Raw genomic sequence first — 11,636 nt, forward strand, 5'->3', positions numbered from 1 at the left:
CTTCCAGCACTGCCAGTAGTGGCCCCAAACATTCCTCCTCTGTTGGAAGCTGTGAAGGTTGTGCTATCATCTCTCTCAATGCACTAAGTACATGCATATTACAGAAAGAAAACAACAACAACAAAAACAACAAACTAAGCTGTTCAGTACTGCTGCTGCATTAAGTTATATGCATAGCCTCAAGTAGGGTTCAAACTGGTTTAGATTCATTATAATTTCTGATGCAAAAATAAAACAAATTCTCCAGCCTGGTACAGACATACTAGAAAAGTCCTGTATTTCTGTATAATTGACCTACTTGCTCACTTATGACTGCATTTATATTGGCTACAATACAGTGAAAAGGAGGTAAGCATTCAGCGGTCCTAGATGGTGAGGATAAGCACAGTAGGGCGTGCTTTGTCCCTGTCTCCGCTAATTTCTAAATCTGTGCTATAAGCAATTGTGCAGGCAGTTCAACTGTCTTACCATTCAAGAAGGCTGCTAGGCCAGAATATGCCAAGTACCTAGTTTTGCACCAGGTTTCATGACAATCATACCATGTTGCTAGTCATGTTGACTACACAGGGCAATACTATAGGTGGAAACATCTTCATACGAAAGACATGGGACTACAGGTGGCTTTGTCAATGCTAGTTTATCTTCTATGATCCTATAAACAGTACTTAGAGGTTGTTGTTCTAGAAGTGTGGGCAATGGAGCACTGGCATAGGTTGTCCAGAAAAGCTGTAGTCCCAGAGGTCTTTATAAACTCCTTGATGTGATCCTGGACACTCTGCTCTGGGTGTCTCTGCTTTATCTGGATCAGATGGACCCAGAGGTCATTTCCAACCTTGGCCAGCCTATGACTCTGTGACACTCTGGCCTGCAACTGCTGTAGCAGGTATGGGATGTGATTGATGCTAAGTTGACAAACCAATGGGAGCTCCTTAAAAATATGTAGAATAAATCTTGTTATCCCCACATCCATAGAAATTGGGATTAATAAATTGAGATTTCGATTGATGCTGGGTGCAGATATTTTGGTAAACATCTTTTCCAGTGTTATAGAACCACAGTGTTATGGAATAACATAGCCTATAACCAAGAGATGATGCAGCTCCTACTTATTATCTTGCAGAATAAAAGTGCCTTGGGGCACTATTATCTTAACCCTGCCTAATTCTGATCAAAGTTATTGAGGCTAGTTCATGTCAGCATTATCACATTATTCCAGTTAAGACTTACACTCTGTAGCACAGGTACTATAAATGGCTTGTTCCTTCACTATTTTTTTTATTTAATTAAATATATAAAATATCTGTGTTGAAAAATAAACACACAAAATAGCACATGACATGCATTTGCATTTTAGAACTGTCAGTAAGTTTAATCAGGAAACAATCTCTTTAATATAGATAATACAGGAAAGTGATTAACTTTTTCAATTTCGTAACTACAAATTTTAATATCTTCCAGACATGTAAATCAGAGTGATGTGATAACTCTAATGATCAATAGGTAACCTCTACACCCTCCCAAAGCTGAAGAATTAATGTAGGGGTAGAGGTTAACAGCAGTAATTAATTACCAGTGCAATCACAATACATAGCATAAATATAAGTATGGTGTTTTAAACATACTAATATATGTAAACATGATGAAGATCGTCAGAAACAGAATCTTCAAATGTGCCATCCTGTTGCCATTACTTAGGCAAAATTCCTTTCAGCCTCATTTTGTCTTTTGCAAGTACATGACAGAAGTGGACATTGCCCAGAGAGGTGGTGGAGTCTCCTTCTCTGGGGATGTTCAAGACCCACCTGGACACCTACCTGTGCAACCTGGGCTAGGGAGCTGCTATGGCAGAGGGTTGGACCCAATGATCTCTACAGGTCCCTTCCAGCTCCTACAGTTCAGTGATTCTGTGTGATTTGTAAGTCACAAAAGATAAATAATGTGGCTGGACCACCTTTATTCAGGTTAGCTCTATCTTTTACCAAATTGGTTTTCTGCACTTGCAATGCTCCAGATTCCAGTCTCTCATAAAGACCTACTGTTATAAGGAGTAAGGAGTGTCTTCCCCTCTTATGTAAATTCTTCAGTTCCAGCCAAAATAAATACCTAGATACAGAAAATTAGAGACAGAACTTATTTCTGATTTACTTACTGCCCTTACATGAGGCCTTGCATTCAAATTGTTTTCTGTGAAGTATCCCCAGGAGATCTCCCTCAGGTTGTCTTTTCCACCAGGTACTGTCACTGGAGAGGCAGCTGGAACATCAAGGGGCTGCGAAGTGTCAGATCCATGCAACAGTTGATATGCTCCACAGAATGCTTTAAGCACTGTATGCACCCAAAGCTTCTTTGAAGGGGTACTGCTGATGTTCACTAGAGAACACCTGAGATACTTTTTTACTCTGATTTAAAATTATGACATTTTGTCCTGAAATTAATTTTCCAGGATACCTCAGTTAAAAATGTGAATGAAGACACACTGCAAAACTTTATTATTGTTGTTAATAATAATAATTAATAATAATTATTATTATTATAAGGGAGGCTGTTAATAATAGATTATGGTTGCGATTATTATTATCACTATTATCATTATTATAAGGGAGGTTGTGGAGTCACTGTGGGTAGAGGTTTTCAAGGACAGGATAGGTGTGGCACCAAGGAAACAGGGGTTAGTGGGCATGGTAGTGATGGGTTGACAGTTGGACTAGGTGAACTCAGTCTTTTTTGACCTTAATGATTCTATTGGAATTATCAAAGGACCCACAGGATGATCCAGAAGCTAAAATACCTTATTTTCAATAAGAAATACAACAAAAATAATTGGAGAATGCCCACATTCTGGCAGTACAATATTGGTCCAGGGAAGCCTTTCTCTCTGGTCAAAATTGGGAAAAGACTCCACAGAACCCAGAAGCTAACTGAAAGAAGTCAGTCCACCAGCCCACAGTTGTCTACTGTGTGTGTGTATGGAAGTCCTTCATTTTTTGTTAAGAAGCAGTGTGGGATGTACAGTGTCTGAAACCCAGAAAGTCAGGATAGGAAGAAGAAGAAAGCAAAGAAGAAAAATGAGAATCAAGGAACCATGAATGCTGCTCCTTTCTCTTAAAACCATTTATTTATCCTTTGTGTACAAATAGCTGATCAGGAAATGTTATGTTCGTATAACCTGTATGAGAAAAATATGGAAGTGATTCTTGGCACTAGATGATAGGATAAATATACACCTAGTTTTGCAAAGTTAGTCTAAATAGCATGTCTGATGCAATCAGCAGGGCTATTCACTTTGCTTATTGATATTTACCAGCATAAATTTCCAACTTGAAAGGTAAATTGCTCACTTCCTGCTGCTTCTCTAGTCTAGTATGGGTATTAATTAGTCATTTTATCTTAATAGGCTTGTGAAATGATTTAATTATTTCAATATTGCTTGTGTTTCAAATAATAAATGATATCTATGCATCTTCCAGACCTGTATTCTGTAAGAATTTTTCTATGCACAAGACCTTTGACACTCCTATGCATTTCCATAGATTTTACATCTAATATGCCATAATATCATAATCAAAATCTCCAACAAGCAAAAGAAGAAATGTATACTCAGAGTTAATAGCTCTAAATGTTGCTGACAATTGGATAAAGTGACTGCTATGGAGTCCTGCACTATACAGCAGAATAGTCCCAAAAGCTATGCAGAAATCTATTTGTGACTCCAAATAAAATATTGGTTCTGCTTCTTCATTCTTACAAGGAAAAAAAAAGTAAACTAACCTAAGATTTGCCTAGATCTTTCATTACTTTTTCTAGTACTAGACTGCCTCTGAATTCAGCTACAAATTTACAGCTGCACTGGCATATATCTAATGTCTTTTCTCCTGTATAAACAAGCTTGATTCATTTCCTGTGAAATAAAGGTCAAAATCCTCCTTGACTCCCCCGCGGTTTGGATGGCAGTTAGGAAAGGCTTTCATTCAAAGTAGTGTTCACATGAATATAGTAAGCAAAGAACAAATAACCAAATGCAGTAAGTTAAACCCATAAAGCCTTACTGGGCAAACTCACAATAACACTAAAAAGCTAGCATTTCAGATTCTTCAGTGGGCAATTTGAATTTAGGGACTATAATTAAATGATGAACAAGACTGTGAATAAGGACCATAAATGTATATTGTGCTCCAATTTCACAAGATATATTACTTTATAAGGCTTTCTCTGTTTAGCACTACCAAAGGAATGCCTTTACAGCCGCAGATTATTAGGACTAGTAGTCATGAGGACTGCTAGTGATGAGGTTTAGAATTACCGGTCATATACTAATTTCTGCTAGATTTCAGAATAGTTAAAATGCCTGCATTTGCAGCAAACTAGATAGCAATCAACCTTCAGGTTTTATTTTTATTCACTAGAACCATTCATCTTCACATCTTTCCAGGAAGGGCTAAAATTACTCCAAAATCCATCACTGTAATATGCTACCAGCTTTTGTCAGCTTGTTTGCTGCTTCATCTCTGGTCAGGCAGGTGATCCATTGGTGCCACTCTCTTCCAGCAAAACTGCAAATCACTCTAAAAGAAACAGGTGACAGTATGTAAATTATAACCACCATTTATTTCTCATAAAAGTCTAATAGGAGGGCTTACATGTGCACAAGGACTAGGAAAAAAACCCACAAAACCAACTAATTGACAGCTGCTGTGAGGAGGTAGTGAACTTTAAATATGACAGTGACTCCCTCTAGCTACATCCAGGAAGGGCCTTGAGCTCAAGAATGAACCACTTTTTGAAGATAAAGCCATCATAACTCAGAAAGGAGAGAATGAATAATGAGAGGTTTCAGAGGCATAACAGGACACCTGAAAGGGATGAAAGCATAAACTGTATCCATCTATCTGTCACTGTTAATGGCAGCAATAACACATCTGAAAGAAAGGAGCCATTAAAAACCAATTTGATACACAAAGAGTCTCTGATGACTCAGTGCCCCAAAGCCACCAAAGCATCATTTCTAGTCAAAAAGTCACATAATTCTGCTCTTGTTTTAAATCCTAGAATGAGGTAATAAACATAACCCAGGGCACTAACTACCTTTGTAATAAAAAATGAGCATGAGGACAAAGCATGCATCCCACAGAAGCACAGACTCACCAGCAGAATGTACAGCGCTCAAGAGTTCAACATCTGATTATCCCCAAACCCTAATTCTCTTGTCTACCTCTATAGAAATAACTTTTTTGTTTGTTTGTTTTTGTCTAAGAAACTCTGTATCCTTTTGTCCCCATCTTTTTCTAGACTTCTCCCCTCATTAACCTTGTCAAAAAGGTAAGATCATAATATAAGATGGAAATGGAACACTACTAACAACTCAAGAAATTAAGCCATTCAGTTCAACACTCAATTTCCCAGAGAAAATCTCCAGAAAGAAGAATCTCAAGCTCTGAAAGGTAACATAGGTATAGAATCAAAGTAGTTGTAGTAAGAAATTGTTTAGCTCATTTTAGAAATAAATCTGAAGTCTGCTTGCGTCCACAGAAACAATTGTATAGGTTTCCAAACAATTTTTATCGTATAATACATTTTCTCTTTCTTTAGCATGCACATGCAGTTCATTTCAGAAAGTAAACTTGAGGCAGGACATTTATGAAACTAGAACTTTATTTCACTGACACTTGTATTCTAAAACACAGTAATAGAGGGCATGTGTAAATGAAGAACACATGTAGTTTTACCTCAGATTACACAGTTTGAATTCTGCATCTCATGTACATGAAAAGGTTTAAAATGTTTGTTGTACTTCATTACATTTTTTTATAAACCAGACAGCCTGATTCTGTTCTCACACTACCATGAATAAGGCAATGTAGGTTGACAACCACAATTATTACTTACGGGTGTAACCACAAGCAGAGTAAAACTCATTAATTTCCCTTCTAAAAAATGCTTTCTATTTAATTCCCTGAATGGTCCTGTTTTTCCAAATATTATTATTCTACTGGATATATCTTCTGCTATTGAGACGAGGACATCTCACAGCATTACTTATTTAGTTTGCATGCTTGGTGCTTTTTTTTTTTTTTTAGATTTTTGGTGTTTTTCTTTAATGCAACTCCATTAATCCATGGTTATTTCACAGACAAATTTCTAGATAGAACTGTAATGTGGACAGCATTTTAATTATGACTAAAATAAGACCTACAGAGAATTTCCTTCTGTTTTTCAGAACACATTTCCAAGGTCACTTTTGGTTCTTAGCGTATCTTTCCCATTCCTAGAGACCCTGCCAGACTGATTGTCTACCAGTTTCCTATTGTCAGTTATCTACTAAGCATACATTCCAGCTCACTAAAGAGAAGTTGTTCCTGATTTTTGCATTCAAAGCTGAAGTTATGTTTATTAGCTTTAACTTTTTCATTCTATCTTTCCTTTTTAATTAGTGTCGCAGTTTGAATCACAACACCTCTCCCTCCTCTCGGTTGAAGGATATGGGAGAATGAAGAGGGAAAAAAAAACAACTGAGATAGGAGAAACAAATTCATTAAAAGAAATGTGAGATAATACAGAATAATTAAGAGTAATTAATCAAAACAAACCAGCAATACAACCAGAGGAGAGAGTCAGCCTGAGTCTTTGTCACCAGGTCCTCCAAGACTTGCCTCCCAGAAAAGACAAGAGAGCTGTTTGCCCATCACCCAGAACTGGAAATCATGTGGAGGCTCTTGAGAGATGCAATACATCCCAGTGTATCTTTCTCTTGGAGAACAGAACTTGTGAGGATGCTAGAGAAACCCAGTGCACCGTGCCTCTGCACCCAAACAGCCTGTTGTATAACATCATCTTATGGAACACTGATAAAACCAGGACAATGAGACATAGCATTTGCCTATTCATTATGTTTCCCCAATCCTCCATGTGTTTCTACTTAATTGCTAGCATGTTTGAGACTGCTTACTGTCTGCGTAAACCTATATATCAGGTTCAGCCAAACTGATGAGCATCTAATTTCTCTACAAACTGTCTAGCTATCTTTCTCCCTTTATCTTTGTTCTCTCTTCCTGTGGAAATACATCTTTGCATCTATCAGTTTTGTTAGCCATCTTCTTTAATTGAACATTGAAACACCAGTGCATATCACTTTGTAAAATAGTAAAGCACTATTTTTCTTAGCATTCCTCTTACCTCTACTAGTTCTCATTGCATTCCCTTCAGTCAGATTCAACTATATCATAAAGCCTCTCCCATATGCTGATTAAGCCTCTCTTTAAAATTAATTAGATATCTGTGTTGCAATTCTTCCTATGGGAAAACCTGAAAGAGAGAGGAAAAGAAGGAAGATCCTCTTATCTTATCTTCACATTTCTAGATTAATTTTATGTCTATTTTAATTATACTAGCATTGTCTTCAGTTTTGATTTGCATCCTCTGTTAGCTGTATACCCCAAGTTTTTGCAGCAGCAGTTACTTCACTTATGAACACATTTGAAAGCACTAATCTAAAAGAAACCTTCGGTTCTGTAGATGCATAAAAATAAAAATAAAACAGCTGGTAACTTACCAGTACAGTAAGTCTCCTCCTAGAACTCCATTCAGCTTTGTTTGGTGTGAATTTCTGAATAAAGGCTTCATGTAGAAGGTTAGAAAATCCCTCACCCTCCTCCTTTAGCACAAAAGGAATGATCCTCAATTTATAAGTTATTTCTTACCAACTCCTATAGTTTGAACATCTACAAAAGTCTATCCCATACAGCAATTTCCTAAACTAGTTTACTTCCTCTCTTACTTATCCCACTTACATAAACAGAGCTCACATCTGAAAAAATGAAAATTTCTTTTCTAAATCTCAGTTTTGATCTCAGATTTTGCCTACTGCAAATGATTTAGCTGCAGCGTCCAACCTATCATTGATCAAACGGTGTAATTTCTGTTGGTGTCCCAGTGCTTTCAATTAAAGGTTAGTCTCTAGATATGGTACATGCTGTTTTTCATCATTCTCTAGAGTTTAACTAAAATCATGTTCTTCACTGTGGCACTGAAACTTTTATTTCTCCCTTAGTATAATTTTCTAATGAACTGCTACCATTTCTTTCCTTAGAATAATTATTAGTTTTCAAAATATTTTGCCCTACTTGATATTCTGTTTCTTCCAACCAAAATGTTTTTACAATTAACTGAGAATTACTATACAGTAAAGCATGCTTTATGTTAATATTTGACATTCAACATTGATTGGTGAATCTCTCCAAAAAAACAAAATCAACAGTTGAATGTAATTATTAGTAACCTAGAGAAAAAAAATCCTCATATGTGAATTTGCTTTACCACCAGTTTTGCATAAGACATTTCATACTTTCGTTCCCTGCTGCCCAAGGAGCCAGGAACTGAGGGAGAGGCCAGAGACAAAAGTGCAGGCTCACAGGCAGTGGCCAGGTCCAGCCAGATCATCGGGTCCATGCTCAGGCCAGGCAGCCTGCAGGATGAGGTCATGTCCTGGCCTCAGCCAGGTATGTGGGCAGGCCAGGCTGCTTCTCACAGCACTGACCCCTACTCCCAGAGGGAAAGGGGTTGTCCAGGGCTACGTCAACCTGAGCTGGTCCTGAAACCCAGCAGCCAAGCATATAGACAGGGGCAATGCTCTCTTACGCATCTAGACCCATCCTTATATATTTATTTTCTCATAATTTAGGGAGAATAATGAAGACAAAACCTCTTGTTTTGGCAGTACTGGTGACAAATATTTGGAAAAAAAACCAAAAAACAAAAAACTGATGCCAGCCACAAAAGAGAGCTCAGGAGAACACTGTAATACATTGGAAATCACACATTAAATAGCAGTTAGGACAGAGAGGCTTTTGTCCAAGCTTTGCTATTTTTTTCACCAGTTGGATGTTTTCCTGAAAAATGAAATTATAAGCAACTGACTCCTTGGAAAAAATGTAACTGCTTGGATTATGTGTTCTTTTCCAGTTTTGGTTTACCTATAAAATGCTATGACTTCTGCCTTCAACACCATTTTAAGCACCCTTCTGCTGTCTAATGATGTTATTGCATTCACAACACCTTCCCCTTTCTTTTCTTTTTAGCATTAAATGTCACTAAGTAACTGAATTGGGCTCTGGTATTGCTTGGCACAACTATTCTGCACTTTGAAATATGTATAGTGATTACTCAGCAAATTGAAAATGATTCTCCCAAAAGCAAGGAAACCATTTGCATCTGCAACAACTCTCATACTCAGATGATTTCTCAGAAATATCAGAATCCATTAAGCATGATGCATATTTGCAAACCATATGTTTAAAGTAACGTGAATGCAGATGAAAAACTGCTTTACCTTCTCCAGGAGGTTATTCTAAGCCACTCTACGTAACACAATTACTTTTGCTTTTAATTGTATCTCAGTTCTTACAAGCAAAATAATATAGTATCAAAATACCATGGCTTTCTATGAGTACCAGCTCATCAGAGAATGAATGTATGTAGAGAATTCACCTTTGCTGTGGCTTACTAGATAGAAATCATAATTTAAGTAGTTTAACAAGAAATAAATGAGAGAGATGGAACTTCCCATGTTACTTAGTTCTCCTAAATTCATGTTAAGGTGAAGATGATCCAGAGGGCATCATCTGTAATACTCACATGGACCTGCTACCAACAACCAGGGTAACTACTCAGACTGTAAACCCAGGGGCCATCTGGATTTAATCTTCACAATATATGGTCTTTTCTATATATTTTAATGTAGACATACACTACACATTTATTTTTTATTTATTTATTAAGTACATTTCTCGGTCTTCAATCCTGAATATGCTGCACATTTTTTATAAATAGGAGCTTGGACTCTCTATTTACAATCTGATTAACAATTTAACAATTATTCTTTATCATAGAAAATATTTATATATTTGGTTGTTTGAAAAGATATCAGTTTTAGTTAAGGGAAAAAAAAGGCAAATGAATAGTATAAATAGTAAATAACTCCCTTTTGTTGGGCAGCATAGAGAGCAAAAATTACACTACCAATAGAGAGAATGGCTCAATACTATGGGCAATAAACACTACATCTTGTCAAATTAGCACAAGATTTTGATACAGTTGCAATATATCCTCATATAAATAAAATCTTCTAGTTATTACAAGTGACTTTGTACTAAATTAAAATTAAAAAAAAAAACAAAACAGCACACTGTTGTAGTTCTCTCTAATAAACAATTTATATAAATACACTGAAGCCATCAGGGAAAATGCAATAAGAACTAGCTGAGTGGTGGGGAATATTCAGGAAATAGAAGAATTGGCAAAGAAAACCCAATTACTTATGTGTCTCAGCTACTAATGACTTTAATATATTTGCAGTGCAAATCAAAATGTGTGGCTACCCAAGCTGGGAGGATATGTTTGTCACTAATCTTCTAGTATCCGTAAAAGAAATAAAGAAAACAAAACAAAAGGTACAAGAGATATGTCAGTGCAGCTTCTGCTTCCTCCTTTCACACTGTATGCTTCCTAAGGCATGAGGCATTTGGCTGGAGTACCAGCCCTTGGGTGGGCAGGATGACTAAAGGGTGTGAGTACCAGTTCTGTGGGTGCCACATGAAAGATATGGCTTACAAATGGCTTGCATGTCCACATGTCCCAAAGTTTCTTCAGCCCTCAAAGGCTCTGCACAGTAACACAGTTCACTGCTTGGGCAACATTTAACTAAATCCTTCTCTTCTCCATGTTGAAATGGCAAGCAATGGGATTGGAAGGTGACAGACTTCTACACAGCAAAGTTTATTTAGTTAGCAGCAGTTAAGATGCACTTATGACAGTATTGTTCAGTCCAGTCATGGAAAGGATGACTGTGGGTGGGTTCACCTGTCCTGCTCGCTGTGTTAGGCTGAAGCTGACAAAAGCAGCCAGTGATATCAGCAAGATCATCGCAGCTATCAGAAATAAACAAGGAAATAAGAGACGGGGGTTAGTGAGGCTGATAGTTATGAGAGTGTGTGGCCCCAAAAATGGATTATTTAGGATAAAACTGCCAATATGCTCTCACATTCTCATTCAATGTGAGTCTGGGAAACTCTTTCCAATGATTGTATTGTGGCAAGCATGCTGACAGTGCTGCCTACAGCCTTCTGTGAGGAGCTACTGCCTTTGATACAGCTGTATTTGCATTTGGCACTGGAAGCGCGGCTGCGTTATGGTCCTGAGTGGCCTTCTACATAGTTAAGCTGTGCCTTATTGTTAAACTCTGAAAGGTAAAAGCCTTATTGTCTCTGCTGAGTGCTTTGTTTCTTGGGTTATGCACTACTGGAGCTTATTAGAAGCAAAGTGTTTATTGCCGAAGAGGTATTTGTGACAGTCACCACCGCACATCGCATCCCTGCAGACACCCGAGGCCAGGCTGGATGGGGCCGTGAGCCCCTGACCTAGCTTAGGCGTCCCAGTTCACTGCAGGAGATCGGAGCGGATGGCCTTTAAGGGTCCCTCCCAGCCCAAATCGCTCTGTGATCCTCTGATAAGCTCCCAGAAGCTAGAAGCTGCGTGGATAGGGCTTCCTAGGGCTTTCCCAGGGGCTTCCCGCGGCCCCGCCCCCTCAGCCCCCCCTCCCGCCGGCAAAACATTGACACGTGCACCCCGCTTCCCGCTCGCGCCCG

The sequence above is a fragment of the Cyrtonyx montezumae genome, unplaced genomic scaffold (genome assembly GCF_038088225.1).
Source record: "Cyrtonyx montezumae isolate F1298 unplaced genomic scaffold, pur_monq_1.0 scaffold_13, whole genome shotgun sequence".
Lineage (NCBI taxonomy): Eukaryota > Metazoa > Chordata > Aves > Galliformes > Odontophoridae > Cyrtonyx > Cyrtonyx montezumae.